Below are 15,321 nucleotides of genomic sequence, written 5' to 3'. Positions count from 1 at the left end.
TGGTTTTCACTTCACAGGTGTGCCCTGTCAGGTTTAATAAGTGGGATTTCTTGCCTTATAAATGGGGTTGGGACCATCAGTTGTGTTGTGCAGAAGTCAGGTGGATACACAGCTGATAGTCCTACTGAATAGACTGTTAGAATTTGTATTATGGCAAGAAAAAAGCAGCTAAGTAAAGAAAAATGAGTGGCCATCATTACTTTAAGAAATGAAGATCAGTCAGTCCGAAAAATTGGACAAACTTTGAAAGTGTCCCCAAGTGCAGTTGCAAAAACCATCACGTGCTACAAAGAAACTGGCTCACATGAGGACCACCCCAGGAAAGGAAGACCAAGAGTCACCTCTGCTTCTGAGCATAAGTTTATCCGAGTCACCAGCCTCAGAAATCGCAGGTTAACAGAAGCTCAGATTAGAGACCAGGTCAATGCCACACAGAGTTCTAGCAGCAGATATATCTCTACAACAACTGTTAAGAGGAGACTTTGTGCAGCAGGCCTTCATGGTAAAATAGCTGCTAGGAAACCACTGCTAAGGACAGGCTACAAGTAGAAGAGACTTGTTTGGGCTAAGGAACACAAGGAATGGACATTAGACCAGTGGAAATCTGTGCTTTGGTCTGATGAGTCCAAATTTGAGATCTTTGGTTCCAACCACCGTGTCTTTGTGCGACGTAGAAAAGGTGAACGGATGGACTCTACATGCCTGGTTCCCACCGTGAAGCATGGAGGAGGAGGTGTGATGGTGTGGGGGTGCTTTGCTGGTGACATTGTTGGGGATTTATTCAAAATTGAAGGCATACTGAACCAGCATGGCTACCACAGTGTAACATCCCTAGCGGCATGCTTGCATAGTGCACCATCTCCCACTATGCAATATCACAATCTTACCCTTCAGTCCAGTTTGCAAATATTGCTCCTGTTCATGTTGTGTGCATGCCTCTGTTCTGACTGCTTAGGGCGGCGGCCCGGTTACTTCCTGATTCTTGTAGCTGCTGTGGGCACACCCCTAATGCATCTCCAGCCTATTGCTGTGAGTCACTGGATATTTAAACCCCCTCCACCCAGTAGGAGGTGCCTGAGCAACTTTTACCTTCAGAGGGCTCCTTGCCTCAGATGTGCCAGGTCCCGTCCCGTTCTGTTTCTTGCCTGTCCGCCAACCTGGGGGCTGTATTCCCAGGCCTGTCTGAACTATCTCCTAGCCTGTTTGTCTGCCTCTCTGGGGGCCGTATACCCAGACCCACTCCTGTATCTTGTTGCAGTGTCTGTTCCTGTCTGAACACTCTCCTAGCCTGTTTGTCTCTCTGTCTGCATTTTCCATTTTCCTGCAGTGTCTGAACCTGCACCTAGCTCCAACTCGTTGTCTCTGTACTTCTGTTTGTGAGTTTGGAGTCCACTCGCTACTTCATTGCAAGTACCTTGTGTGTATCTGCTTCTGCTTGTCCCTTCCAGTCTGTTCCGTGTGAACAGAGCCCTGTCCTCTCTGCTCTGCCTTGCTCACAACTCAGGTGGTTCCTCTCTGCTCCGCCTTGCTCACCGCTTCGGCGGTTCTTCTCTGCTTTGCCTTGCTCACCGCTCCGGTGGTTCCTCTCTGCTTTGCCTTGCTCACCGCTCCGGCGGTTCCTCTTTGCTCTGCCTTGCTCACCGCTCCGGCGGTTCCTCTCTGCTCTGCCTTGTCCACCGCATCTGCGGTTTTGCTCTGCTCCGCTTGTTCACCGCGTCTGCGGTTTTGCTCTGCTTTGCTTGTTCACCATGTCTGCGGTTTTGCTCTGCTTTGCTTGTTCACCGCGTCTGCGGTTTTGCTCTGCTTTGCTTGTTCACAGCATCTGCGGTTTTGCTCTGCTTGGCTTGTTCACCACATCTGCGGTTTTGCTCTGCTTGGCTTGTTCGCCGCTTCCGCAGGTTTTGCCTTGCTCTGCTCATTTACCGCACCTGCGGGTTTTGCTTTGCTCTGTCCATTTACCGCACCTGCGGGTTTTGCTCTGCTCTGCTCGTTTACCGCATCCGCGGGTTTTGCTCTGCTCTGTTCATTTACCGCACCTGTGGGTTTTGCTCTGCTCTTTTCGTTTACTGCATCCGCGGGTTTTGCTCTGCTCTGTCCGTTTACTGGACCTGCGGTTTCGCTCTGCTCTGTTTGCTCACCGCTCCGGCGGTTTTGCTCTGCTTTGCTTGTCTACCGCATCTGCGGCTCTGTTCCTGTATCCCGGTCTGTACTGGACTCTATCCAGCCTGCGCTCCAACCTGCTAATATCTCCCTGTCTGCACGCCAGCCGTGTTTGCCAGTACCCACCTCTCTGCACTCCAGCCGTGCTCGCCAGTACCCACCTGTCTGCATACCAGCTGTGCTTATCAGTACCCACCTGTTTGCATATCATTCGTGCCTGCCAGTGCCCACCTGTCTGTATGCCAGTCTTGCCTGCCTGTTCCTGCATTCCCCGGTGTAAGTCAACAGCTGTGACGGGGGTCTGATCTGGAGTGGCACCTGGTCCCTGTGTTCGGTTCCTCCTTGGTTTACGGAGTCGTTAGCCACCGTGCGACCTTGGTCGGATCGGGTAGATACTTAGTTACGCCCCTCCAGGCACTCCTCGGTTCATGGTACAGTGGGATCACTAATCACGCTCACGCCAGTCAGTCCAGGCGCGAGCGTAACACACAGCATCTTGCAGCGGCATGCTATTCCATCCGGTTTGCGTTTAGTTGGACCATCATTTATTTTTCAACAGGACAGTAACCCCAAACACACCTCCAGGCTGTGTAAGGGCTATTTGACCAAGAAGGAGAGTGATGAGGTGCTACGCCAGATGACCTGGCCTCCACAGTCACCAGACCTGAACCCAATCAAGATGGTTTGGGGTGAGCTGGACCGCAGAGTGAAGGCAAAAGGGCCAACAAGTGCTAAGCATCTCTGGGAACTCCTTCAAGATTGTTGGAAGACCATTTCCGGTGACTACCTCTTGAAGCTCATCAAGAGAATGCCAAGAGTGTGCAAAGCAGTCATCAAAGCAAAAGGTGGCTACTTTGAATAACCTAGAATATAAGCCATATTTTCAGTTGTTTCACACTTTTTTAAGTATATAATTCCACATGTGTTAATTCATAGTTTTGATGCCTTCAGTGTGAATGTACAATTTTCATAGTCAAGAAAATACAGAAAAATCTCTAAATGAGAAGGTGTGTCCAAACCTTTGGTCTGTACTGTATGTATGTAATAAAAGCTGAAAGGTGTCTGCATCACACTCAGCTCTGCTCTACTCCTGGCACTTTGTAATCAAACACCGCTCTGCAGTGAGATCAGTGTAGAGAGCAAACTGTCTGTAATTACATTCCTCATGCTGAGAAACCTGCTCTGTTATTCATGGGGTGTGTTTTTTTTCCCTTCTATGTTGCTGTCTACTTATGATTGGTCTACCTCATAGAGGGGAAGAAGTACACGCCCACAGTAAAACAAAAAATCCCTGATAACGCCACCTTGGACTTATTATACATTAGAATCTAAACTTTACAAGCTAATATTTCTGCAATGGAGAGGAGTAATTTTAAAAATAAAAACTATTTTTTACACATCTTTGCAGCCACTCTTCCATGATTTCACTAGTTTAACATGCTCAAACTGGTGAAATGTCCCCCTTATTATAACAGCTGAAATCATTAAAAAGAAAGAGACAAAATTAGGCTGCACTGAAAAGCTTTCATGTACATATGTTACATGTTAAAGAAGTTACCTGTATAGACATTAGTGGTACATTGCTAGAATGTGTGCACATGACCCTCATCGATTACTCGAAATGACAGGTGTGTTTATGAAAACCTTCTTACCTTTTTTCATAAGGAGATGCAAACCCTGGTCCAACTCTGTATGTGATGTTCATCCTGCCTTTCCACGCACTTGGCACCTCCATTCCAGACATCTTGCTAGCAAATTTAAATATGAGCCATAGTAAATCATTATAAGACGTAGTAGTGCTTATGCATAAAGAATCTGCAGAAAAGTTTTCATGATTGCCCTGTATATTTTTCTAATGTTAATTGCTTTGCCTTAAGTAGGCTAGTGACTAGTTTCCTTTTAAGTCTTATAAATATGGAGAAAAAGAGTGGCACATGCAAGCAATAAAATAATGGAATTTTCTTTATTGCATAACAAAAATAGATAAAAAATCTTTGCAATAGAAAAGGTTTACATGATGGCCATGAAAGACAGACGCATTTCCAGCATAAACAGTAACGCCCTTGCTCAGTCTAAACCAAGGTACCATAGGAGAGTATATAAAACCAAGGCAGACCAATCACATGTATGTACTTAAAGAGGTTATCCTTGAATTTTTTTTTTACTACGGGCCTAAAAACTAACAGGTAGTTGCTATCAGAGGAAACTACCTGCCTGTTCTATTCAGCGCCGACTCAGAGGAGTCATTGGCTTCTGCTACCGGCGATTCAGCTGCTCCACGTCAACAGAGCAGTTCTTCTTCCAGGCTGCTTTGTCAATGGGTTGTGACTGCCGATGTCACGCTGGTTGACAGCTGGCGTCAGCAGTTATGCAGCAGGGAACCAACAATCAATCAGCATGACTTAGGCAGTCACACCCCATCGATGGAGCAGAGCAGAAAAGAAGTCGCTGCTCTGTAGACGTGAGGCCAGCGGAAACTGCTGAATCGCCGGCAGGAGCGGTCTGTGACTGCTCTGTGCTGGCAGAGATAGATGCCGGGCACAACAGGCTGGTAGTTGGCAATAACCTGCCTGTTAGTTCTTATGCACATTGTAATAAAAAAAAGTCCCGGATGTCCCTTTTCATACACATAATTATTTCAAGCTGTGGTATCCATCTGCATGAATACAATACATTGAATAAAACATGTTTTGCAATTATATGAACAGTAAGGTTTGTGGTTTAAACATTGTTACCTAAATGGAGATAATCGCGTTATCTCCATATAGGTAACTATGTGAAAGACGCCAGAAACACGTCAGCATTTCATGGCTATTATGTGATCATTTATTAGTGCAAAGGTTTTTATCCATTTTTGTTATGCAATAAAGAAGAGTGTTATTTTATTCCTTGGTTGCGCCGCTCTTTTTCTCTATATTTGTAAGGTGGACAGTCTGCTGGAGCACTGGTAGCCATACACACTAAGCCAAGAAACACTATATGGACTATGGATGTGGTGAGTCCCATAAAACACATCTAAATTCATGATTTGGAAAATATATAAATATGAAGCTTGTTATACTTGTATCAAAAACTTTGTGATGAAATAACACGGTTTGCAATGTTTTTGACTGCAAAACTTCCACCTGTGAAACACCTTGGTATTGTGTCACACTACTAGTAAAGAAATACCCTAAGGTCATTCATAATGATTTGTGCATTCACAGGACTGATGATTGTTAGAAAAACAAATATATATATATTTTTTTTTACTTTTTCCGAAACTAAACCCATCCTTTAGGAATACCTGAGATAGGTGACAGCATTATTGTAACCAATTGGTGTCACTGGAATTTTGGCTAGTTTCATGTCCTTTTGGTCCAAGAAAAATGCAGAGTCTAAAAGGAAAGAATATATGCTATGTTTACAATGGCAATTCATAAAAACTACTATGCGAATATAAGAAATGAAAGGGCAGGTGTCAGTAGACATATGTAGCACGATGCATGAATGAGAGCTTAGCTGAGTGATTGCAACAGGTATGTTTTACTCTGAAACTCTGCGGGGGGGTGACTATAGGGAGAGACCTGACTAGTCCCCGACCGTTTTCTACTCACCTTGCTATAGGTGATTGTCTCTCCCTATGTCTGTCAACAACACATGACCACTGTGGCCTTGAATCACTGGGCTCACTGGTGATACCAATTTAGACAGCATCAGAACCCTGAACCTTGTGACTTACTGCAGCGGTCATGGGATGTCAACCTGACCTCACCGCTGCAGCCAAACTAACAAAAATGCAAGCCTTAGCCAAGAGCTGGCACTGGAGCAGCATTGTGAAAGTTCAGCTGTCTTTTTTTTTTTTTTTTTCTTTATGCAAAGGAAACCAATGGATAAAAAAAGAAACTTAAAACGTGCACCCACATTAACCCCTTAGTGACCGGACCATTTTTTAAAAAATCTGACCAGTAGTGATGAGCGAGCATGCTCGCTACTGCAAGGTGCTCGCCCGAGCATCTCACTGCTCGAGATGCTCGGCGCTCGCCAAGTATTTCCGGGGTTGCTCGGCGGGAGCTCGGGTCCCCTCCTTGCATGTTTGGCGCTCTTTAGAGCGCCAATCAACATGTAGGGATTGCCTGCCTCTCATTGTAATGCCGCAGCCATGGTGGTTGTGGCATTACAGTGATTGGCTGGCCGCACAGCGTCATCAGGTCTATAACAGACCTGGTGCCGCTGTGCTCTTCACAGTCACTCCAGAATCAGGCAGAGTAGGGAGAGGTGCTGCTGAGCTAGGGAGAGATTTGCTTGTGTATTAGGTAGTGTAGGGAGAAAAACCGTACATTACACATATCCATCTTAACAAACAGTCCTTTTGAGGACTAACTAATCCATCTGCAGAGATATCAGGCAGGCGGGGTATATAGGCAGGCAGGCAGGGTATATAGCAGACTGCATTGCATATAGCACAAGAGGCTCCATTCCAATTCAGCCTTCTGCTTCTGTTAGATATGTCTATACAAAGGCCCAGGTATCAGGAGCCAGGAATACTTTTTTTTGGATCTTAATCCTAATTATTTGCTTAAAAAGCAATCCAGAGAACACCGTTTTTCTACACCATTTGCTTGTTGGCACTGCAGAATACAGCCAGGTCCTTTCCATATTGCAGCGCTAGAAATCCAGCTATTTTAAATTGTGTTTTCTCCGTCACACGGATCACATATACGTTGTCAGAAAATACTGCCATTTCTGGCCTCCATTAAAAATTTCCTTTAGTGTGTCAGTGAAGCAATTCACAGCAGTTTGCTGTTCAAACTAGTTACCTACAGGACAGGTATTTAAAACTCTGTTTTCTTCGTCACACGGATCACATATAAGTTCGCTCCAAACTTAGTCATTTGTAGTGAGCGTGGAAGATACTGTCCTCCATTTAAAATGGGCAAGGCACGTGGCAAGGGACGGGGAACTGGACGTGATGGTGCATGCAGAAGCCGAGGACAAGGCCATGGGCAAGCTGAAATTGTGCTACAACAAACACCCACATCTTCTCGCCCGACCTTCCTGTCCCAATTCCTAGGGGACCGCAGCACACCACTATTGAACCCAGAGCAGTGTCAAAAGGTTGTTGGTTGGATAGCGGATAATGCTTCCAGTCACTTAGCCGCCACCACTACCACCACCACCCTGTCTTCCACACGGTCAAGTCTCAGTAGCTGTGAGTCTGGACCCCAAATTCCTCACCCTGATCCTCCTTCCTCCCACCATGCCAAGTGCACTGAGACAACTTATCTCACTCTTGGACACTCTGAAGAGCTGTTCACTTTTCCATTTATAGATTCGGGCCTCTCGCCCGGTCCACTTGAAGCGGGGCAAGAGGAGATTGCGTGTAGCGATGCCCAAATATTTGAGCAGCCACGGTCACACGAAGGCGACGGTGGGAAAGTGTCACGAGGTGGACGATGATGAGACACAATTGCCAGAAAGTCAGAAGGAGGACTAGGGTGCGGAAATGGAAGACGAGGTGGTCGATGATATAGTAACTGACCCAACCTGGCAGGAGGACATGCAGCACACAGGGTGAGGGAGGCAGAGCACCCCAACAGGCAGGAAGAAGCAGTATGGTGGCCACAGACAGAAGGCAGGCAACCGTTCCCCGTAACACCAACACGAAGGAAGTTGCCAGTACAACTGTTACGTCTTCCCGAGTCTGGTTGTTTTTTAAAGACTCTGCCGATAACCCCAAAAAGGCCATTTGCACCACCTGCCAGGCCAGCATCAGCAGGGGTGGCAAAACGACCAGACTGACCACCACCAGCATGATCAGGCACATGGCAGCAAAGCACCCGACTTTCTGGGCCGAACCCTAGGGTCCAGGAACAGTGTCTGCGCGTGGCACCATTGCTTCTTCCGCTGTTGTGCATGCAAGTCAATCCCCTGTCCATGGTGCATGCAATGATGCCTCCTGCCCTGCACCTGTCGTTGCGCACTCTCAAGTAGCAACATTAGGAAGCACGTCCATGTCCTTGTCCCAACGCAGTGTTCAGCTGTCCATACCCCAGTCCTTGGAACGCAAGCGCAAATATGCAGCCAACGCCCCACAGGCAACACTACTAAATTCTCGCATTTCATGACTGCTTGCGCTCGAAATGTTGCCTTTTAGCCTCGTGGAGACGAAAGCATTCCGCAACCTGATGGCGGCGGCCGTCCCTCGGTACTCTGTCCCCAGCCATGACTATTTCTACTGGTGTGCCATCCCTGCATTACACAAGCACGTGTCCCAAAACATTAGCCGTTCCCTCAACAACGCAGTTACCGGGAAGGTCCACCTAACCACGGACACGTGGACAAGTGCTTGTGGGCAGGGATGGTACATCTCGCTGACTGCACACTGGGTTAACATAGTGGAAGCCGGGACCCAGTCGGACCTTGGGATGGAACATGTCCTCCCGACGCCAAGGATTGCGGGCCCTAGGTCAATCAGGGTTGCCCCCACGGTCTACAGCTCCTGCACCTCATCCTCCTCAGCCTCCCCCTCCTCTTCAGCCTCCATCTCCGGAATGACCACATCAGTCACAAGCTGGAAGCACTGCAGCACTGCCTTGGCCAAGCGGCAACAGGCTGTGCTGAAGCTAATATGCTAAGGTGACAAATCGCACAATGCTGAAGAGTTGTGGACAGTCTGAAAGAGCAGGCAGATCTGTGGCTCACACCGCTGAACCTACAGCCAGGCATGGTCGTGTGTGACAATGGCCGGAACCTGGTGGCGGCTCTGAGGCAAGGCGAGCTGACACACGTACCATGCCTGGCCCATGTGCTTAACCTCGTGGTTCAGCGGTTTCTCAAATCCTATCCGGAGCTGCCGGATCTGCTTGTTAAAGTACGCCACCTGTGTGCCCATTTTAGAAAGTCTGCTACAGCTTCAGCCGCCCTTGCCATGTTTCAGCAGCATTTGCAGCTTCCGGCTTTCAGACTGGTGTGTGATGTCCTCACGCGTTGGAATTCTACACTGCAGATGTTGGGAAGGATTTGTGAGCAGAAGAGGGCAGTTGTTGAGTACCAGCATCAACAAGGCTGTCGGTATTCAGTTCAGACTCCACATATATGACCTCAGGAGTGGACATGGATGTCAGACACATGTACCGTCCTCCAAAACTTTGAGGACTCCACCAAGATGGTGAGCGGCGATGACGCCATAATTAGCGTTACCATCCCGCTTCTCTGTCTTCTGAAACGCTGTCTGCTCACAATCAAAGAGGATGCATTGCAGGCGGAGCACGATGAGATGGAGCAAGGAACTGTAGCACCCCGAGGGCTCGGCTGCTACAGGGGTATTGCACCTCAAACCAGAGGTGTGATATTCCACTCCCAGGTAAGGATGGAGTGTGGACTAGGGCTCGTTAGGCTGCATGCACCACACACACCCCATTTCCGAGGGACAGCTCAACGGTGCTCCCACAGAAGTGCAGGTGACGCGCCCCCTGGGACATATTCCTTTTTGAGGGGAATACCCGGCACCGGATCAGATGGGGGGTTGTAGTCTCCGAGCGGCTGTGACCCGGCCCCGTGCCCAGGGCGTCAAGCTCAGTGTTATGTGGCAGTCCTACAGATGTTATTAAGAGTTCTTTTGTGTCGACTACGCCACCCGTTGTGATGCGGTCACTGTGGCCGCCGCTGCAGCAGGGTCCGCTGAGGCTGATGGTGCAGGTGCAGCTTGTGATGATAACCCCCAACGGGAGGGGTATAGCCTCAGGGGGGACAGGTGCAGAGGATGGGGGTTGTGGTGGTGCAGTGCAGACGGCAGTGAAGACAGAGTCGGGTTATGCAGTTAAGGGTGTTTACTTACTGCAGATGTTGTACTGGTCACTCCAGCTCCGAGTGACCACCCGAGCCGTGCCGCGTCCACCAGGTCCTGGATCCAGCCAACCCCCAAACAAGTCCGGAGCGTGGCCCTGAGCTCTCCTTCTGTCCCGTTCTCTGGCCGTCCCCACCAGTGATCCACCTAGGTCCAGCTCCCTCGGGCCTTCTGTTGGGACACCCTTGGCCTTGGGTTCCCTGACCCTTCGTGTGGTGTGCCTTCGGGGTGGATGTAGTGGGTGACCGTGGCAAACGCTGCCCACGGTCTCCGGTCTCTGGCTGGGGAATGTTTTTACCCCCACCAGCTTGGGTTCCGGTACCCTGATGCCGACTCTTCACCCGGGGTTTTAATTTGGGATCTTAGAGTCCTGTTCTTCTGTGCCTCTGGGTCTCTCTCTCTCCTCTCTCACTCTGGGTCTTTCCTTCTCCTCTGCTCCTGACTTGTTCTCTGCATCTGACCCTGTTCTTAGTTGGTGCCCACCTTATATACACCCTCTATGTGTGAGCTCAGGTGACCAGCACCCAATGAGCTCCTAACTTTACCCAGGCTGCTCCCCCTATCTGCCCCTACACTACTTGGGATGTACCACCCCCCTCCCACTCCAGCCAGGAACAGACTCGGTCGTACCTGCACATTTCTAAGTGGGAGTACCGTCGGTCTGCTCCTCGGAAATGGGATGTGTGTAGTGCATGCAGCCTACCGAGCTCAGATCCACACTCCATCCTTACCCGGGAGTGGAATATCACACCTCTGGGTTGAGGTGCAATACCCCTGTAGCAGCCGAATCCTCAGGGTGCTACACAGGCACGACAGCTTCTGTCCCTGGCTGGAGTGGGGAGGGGGAGGAAAACCCAGTGGTGTAGGAGCAGATAGGGGTGGGTCTCTGGGCATAGGTAGGAGCCCATTGGTTGCTAGTCACCTGGGCTCGGGTGTTAGAAGGAGGTATATAAGGTGGGCACCATCTTAGGACAGTAGTCAGTCCAGTCAGGAGAAAGAAGAAGAAGTTGAGTCTGAAGAGAAGTGACAGGGAGCAGAGCTGCCGCATGGGCTCTGCTCCACGGGCAGGCCTTGTCAGGAGGCCTGGGCCTGAGAGAGAGAGAGAGAGGAGAAGGAACAGCAAAGGAAGTAAGAAAGGAAACAAGGAACTGGAACACAGAGAAAGGCCCAGAGACACGAAGGCAGAAGGAACCCCAAAGGCCCAGGAGATTGCGGGTGAAGGGTTGGCAGAGCAGGGTACCGGGACCCAAATTGGTGGAGGCAACAGGTTCCTCAGCCAAGGACCGGAGGTTGTGACCACATCTTGGTGCGACCCCTCACTACATCCACCAGGAAAGCATACCACGTAGGGTCAGGGAAACCGGAGATAGGTTTCGCCAAGAGAAGGCCCGAGGAAGCTGGACAAAGGTGGGTCACTGGTGAGGACGGCAAGAGAAGGGAAGAGAAGGGAGCCCTGTGCCACGCTCTGGAATTGCCTGGGAGTTGGTCGAGCCCCTTGCCTGGTGAACGCAGCACGGCTTAGGCGGTCCTTCATGTGCACAAGTGACCTGGATGAGAACTGTGAGTAAAGCATTGGAAACTGCACCACACGTTTCTGTGTTTCATCGCCGCACCAGCACCATTAGTACTGGGACACTCACACCATCACTCTCATCATCCACACTAGCTGCCCTGAGGCAATACTTCTCCCGTGGGGAGTTATCCCATACTCGGCTGCGCAAACAACATCAGCCTCAGCGGTATGCAGCGCAGCGGCGGTCCCCACTGACCGCAATCCACGGGTGATGTAGTCGGACATTTGTTATTACACTAAGACTGCCACTGGTTTGACCATCCTGAGCCACGGACCGGGTCGCCGCCACACTGAGACTACCACCCCCAGTATCCCACCAGCGATTCGGCTCCGGGTATCCCCTGCACAACGCAGGCCCAGGGCGTGTCAACTTTTGGCGTAGTCTGCAGGATCTTTACCAACCCGCCACAAGCGGGTATTGCGTGCCTGAAGAAGATTTTACATGTACCTTGAAAAGAAGTCTCCCGCCATTTCCAGAAGTTACCCGCCGTCCGGAGTCGTTTCCCGCCATCTTCATCCGTTTTTCCCGCCCTGGCAGAGCGGACGCCATTATGTGTGCACCAAAAGACAGCAGGAAGCCGCCTCCCATCGTGGGCCAGGTCCCAGAGTGGCGCCAAAGAAGGGACCTGCCCCCAGCAACTGAGTGCAGCAGTGGAAATGTCCATCAACATGGGGGGGGGCTGCCCCTAAGGGTGATTGTCAGCAGATGCCCCCAAGACCTCCCCCCATGGGGGCGGATAGGAAAGAAAACTGTGGGGCCGGGCGCGGCCTGGATCAGTCTGGACCTACTGCACCCGGAGATGGAGGGAGCAGCGAACCCCACCAGCACCCTGGCCCGCAGCCTGCTGCAAGCTGAGCCACCCTGCAGCCTGACAGAGTTGCTGGCCCAGCTGCCTAGAGACCCGGACTGCACGCGTGCGGCGCTGGAAGACCTGAACAGAAGGATGGTCCGGGCGCAGCGGGATGTGTTTGCCGGGTGGAGAGAGGAGTTGGCCCGGCAGCACGAAGATAGCCAGCAGAGGACCCCGCAAGGACCGAGTAGCACGCTTGCCGCTGGGCGCGGAGAAGAGGGACCGGCGGTGGCAGACGACGCCGCGGAGGAGGCCGTCAAGACCAAGGCAGGTAACGGGGACGACACCACCCCAAGCCCTGAGACTGACAGCCTGCCCCCACCCTCCGTTGCGGGACCCGAAGCCCCGGGGACCGTACCTGACACCACGCCTCCACCGCCGCCAGCTAGGCCTCAGGCTGCAAGCCTCGCCGTCACGCCCCGCCCCGTGCTGTGCCCTCTGAACCCGGGCGCCGAAAAGCAGGAGATGCCACAGGCCGGGACGCAGGGCCTAGTGCACCCGGGCGCCGCTGCCTCACCAGCGCCCCCTACCTTGACTACGCCACTCCTGGGCACGACCAGCAGACGACCACCGGCCTGGTCGCAAGGCCTGATCTCCCCAGGCGCCTCCCAACCGCGTGCGCCCCCGGTCTCGAAACCACCACCCCTGGGCACGGACCTGTATGCTCAATTGGCAGGTCCGGAGGAGGAGCGGGCACGGCGTCGGAAGAGGGAGCAGCTGCAGGCCCGAAGCGAGGAGGAGAAGACGCGCACCCGCCGGAACCCCCATGCAGCATGCGGTCCTAAAACACCTGGGACCGTGGTGAAGTTCCACCTGAAGAAAGGATGGGGGTTCATTCGGGACTCTGCCACCGCCACTGACATCCATGTTGACAGGAGGGATGTGGAGGGTCACCTGCCAGAGGGCCATCCGGAACGGGATCTGTTTCCAGGAGACTTGGTGTCCTACACCCGACACCGAGGCCTAAAGGGATGGTATGCCCTTCATGTCCAGAGGATAAGAGGAGGAGCGGTACCAAGAGGACCCCGAGTACCAAGAGGACCCGGACGGGTCTGAAGATCACCACCAGGAGGAACAAGGAGCGTCAGGAGGACACCGTTACCAGTGAACGGTAAATGGAACTGTATATAGTTACCCGTAAGGGTATAGAAACTGTTGCCGAGTGGAGTGTGGTCCCCGTTGGGACTAATGTGGACTGTTACCTGTGTGCCCCTAATCCCTAACCAGGCTGAGGACTGTGAGCAGCCATTCCCCTATCCCCACTGGCCGAGGACTGAGAGCGGCCAATCCCTTGTAAATAGTTGCGCTTCTTAAAGCGCCCCCTACTGGTTTTATACAAAAACTGCAACGTCTACCTCAAGATTATCTGGACTGTTGCACCTTTACCTGGTTGCAAGTTGCACAGCGGCCAGAACTCAAGAATATGTTATGAAAATGTTTTACTTGAAAATGCCTTAATGTGAAAAGTCTATGTGCTGCTAAAATAGAAATGCCAAAGTTTTATATGGTGTTTTTGCAAAAAGAGTTCCAGTGGCATTAGCAAAATGTTTTATAATGATTATACCAGTAACGTTAAAAAGAAAAGAGTACCTCCCATAAAGGGATGAGTTTTTGGTTAATGTCTTATATGCGAGTGCACTTTAAAAATTTGTATGTTTTAAATTGTTTTGCTCTTTTCCAGCCCGAGGACGTGCTGTGATTTACCAGGGGGGAATGTAGCACCCCGAGGGCTCGGCTGCTGCAGGGGTATTGCACCTCAAACCAGAGGTGTGATATTCCACTCCCGGGTAAGGATGGAGTGTGGACTAGGGCTCGTTAGGCTGCATGCACCACACACACCCCATTTCCGAGGGACAGCTCAACGGTGCTCCCACAGAAGTGCAGGCACGACAGCTTCTGTCCCTGGCTGGAGTGGGGAGGGGGAGGAAAAACCCAGTATGTGTAGGAGCAGATAGGGGTGGGTCTCTGGGCATAGGTAGGAGCCCATTGGTTGCTAGTCACCTGGGCTCGGGTGTTAGAAGGAGGTATATAAGGTGGGCACCATCTTAGGACAGTAGTCAGTCCAGTCAGGAGAAAGAAGAAGAAGTTGAGTCTGAAGAGAAGTGACAGGGAGCAGAGCTGCCGCATGGGCTCTGCTCCATGGGCGGGCCTTGTCAGGAGGCCGGGGCCTGAGCGAGAGAGAGAGGAGAAGGAACAGCAAAGGAAGTAAGAAAGGAAACAAGGAACTGGAACACAGAGAAAGGCCCAGAGACACGAAGGCTGAAGGAACCCCAAAGGCCCAGGAGATTGCGGGTGAAGGGTTGGCAGAGCAGGGTACCAGGACCCAAATTGGTGGAGGCAACAGATTCCTCAGTCAAGGACCAGAGGTTGTGACCACATCTTGGTGCGACCCCTCACTACATCCACCAGGAAAGCATACCACGTAGGGTCAGGGAAACCAGAGATAGGTTTCGACAAGAGAAGGCCCGAGGAAGCTGGACAAAGGTGGGTCACTGGTGAGGACGGCCAGAGAAGGGAAGAGAAGGGAGTCCTGTACCACGCTCTGGAATTGCCTGGGAGTTGGTCGAGCCCCTTGCCTGGTGAACGCAGCACGGCTTAGGCGGTCCTTCATGTGCACAAGTGACCTGGATGAGAACTGTGAATAAAGCATTGGAAACTGCACCACACGTTTCTGTGTTTCATCGCCGCACCAGCACCATTAGTACTGGGACGCTCACACCATCACTCTCATCATCCACACTAACTGCCCTGAGGCAATACTTCTCCCGTGGGGAGTTATCCCATACTCGGCTGCGCAAACAACATCAGCCTCAGCGGTCTGCAGCGCAGCGGCGGTCCCCACTGACCGCAATCCACGGGTGGCGTAGTCGGACATTTGTTATTACACTAAGACTGCCACTGGTTTGACC

The 15,321-nt window shown here is 51.3% G+C and overlaps 1 pseudogene; it reads right to left on the bottom strand.

Annotated features, from left to right (window-relative positions):
* LOC141153786 (putative N-acetylated-alpha-linked acidic dipeptidase) overlaps positions 1 to 15,321 on the bottom strand; it is a 190,381-nt pseudogene that overhangs the window by 103,411 nt on the left and 71,649 nt on the right.

The sequence above is a fragment of the Phyllobates terribilis genome, unplaced genomic scaffold, assembly GCF_046119375.1.
Source record: "Phyllobates terribilis strain yellow unplaced genomic scaffold, ASM4611937v1 Scaffold_7__3_contigs__length_470593459, whole genome shotgun sequence".
In the NCBI taxonomy this organism is placed as follows: domain Eukaryota; kingdom Metazoa; phylum Chordata; class Amphibia; order Anura; family Dendrobatidae; genus Phyllobates; species Phyllobates terribilis.
The sequence above is the reverse complement of the archived record's forward strand: the minus strand, read 5'-3'. Positions and strand labels throughout refer to the sequence as shown.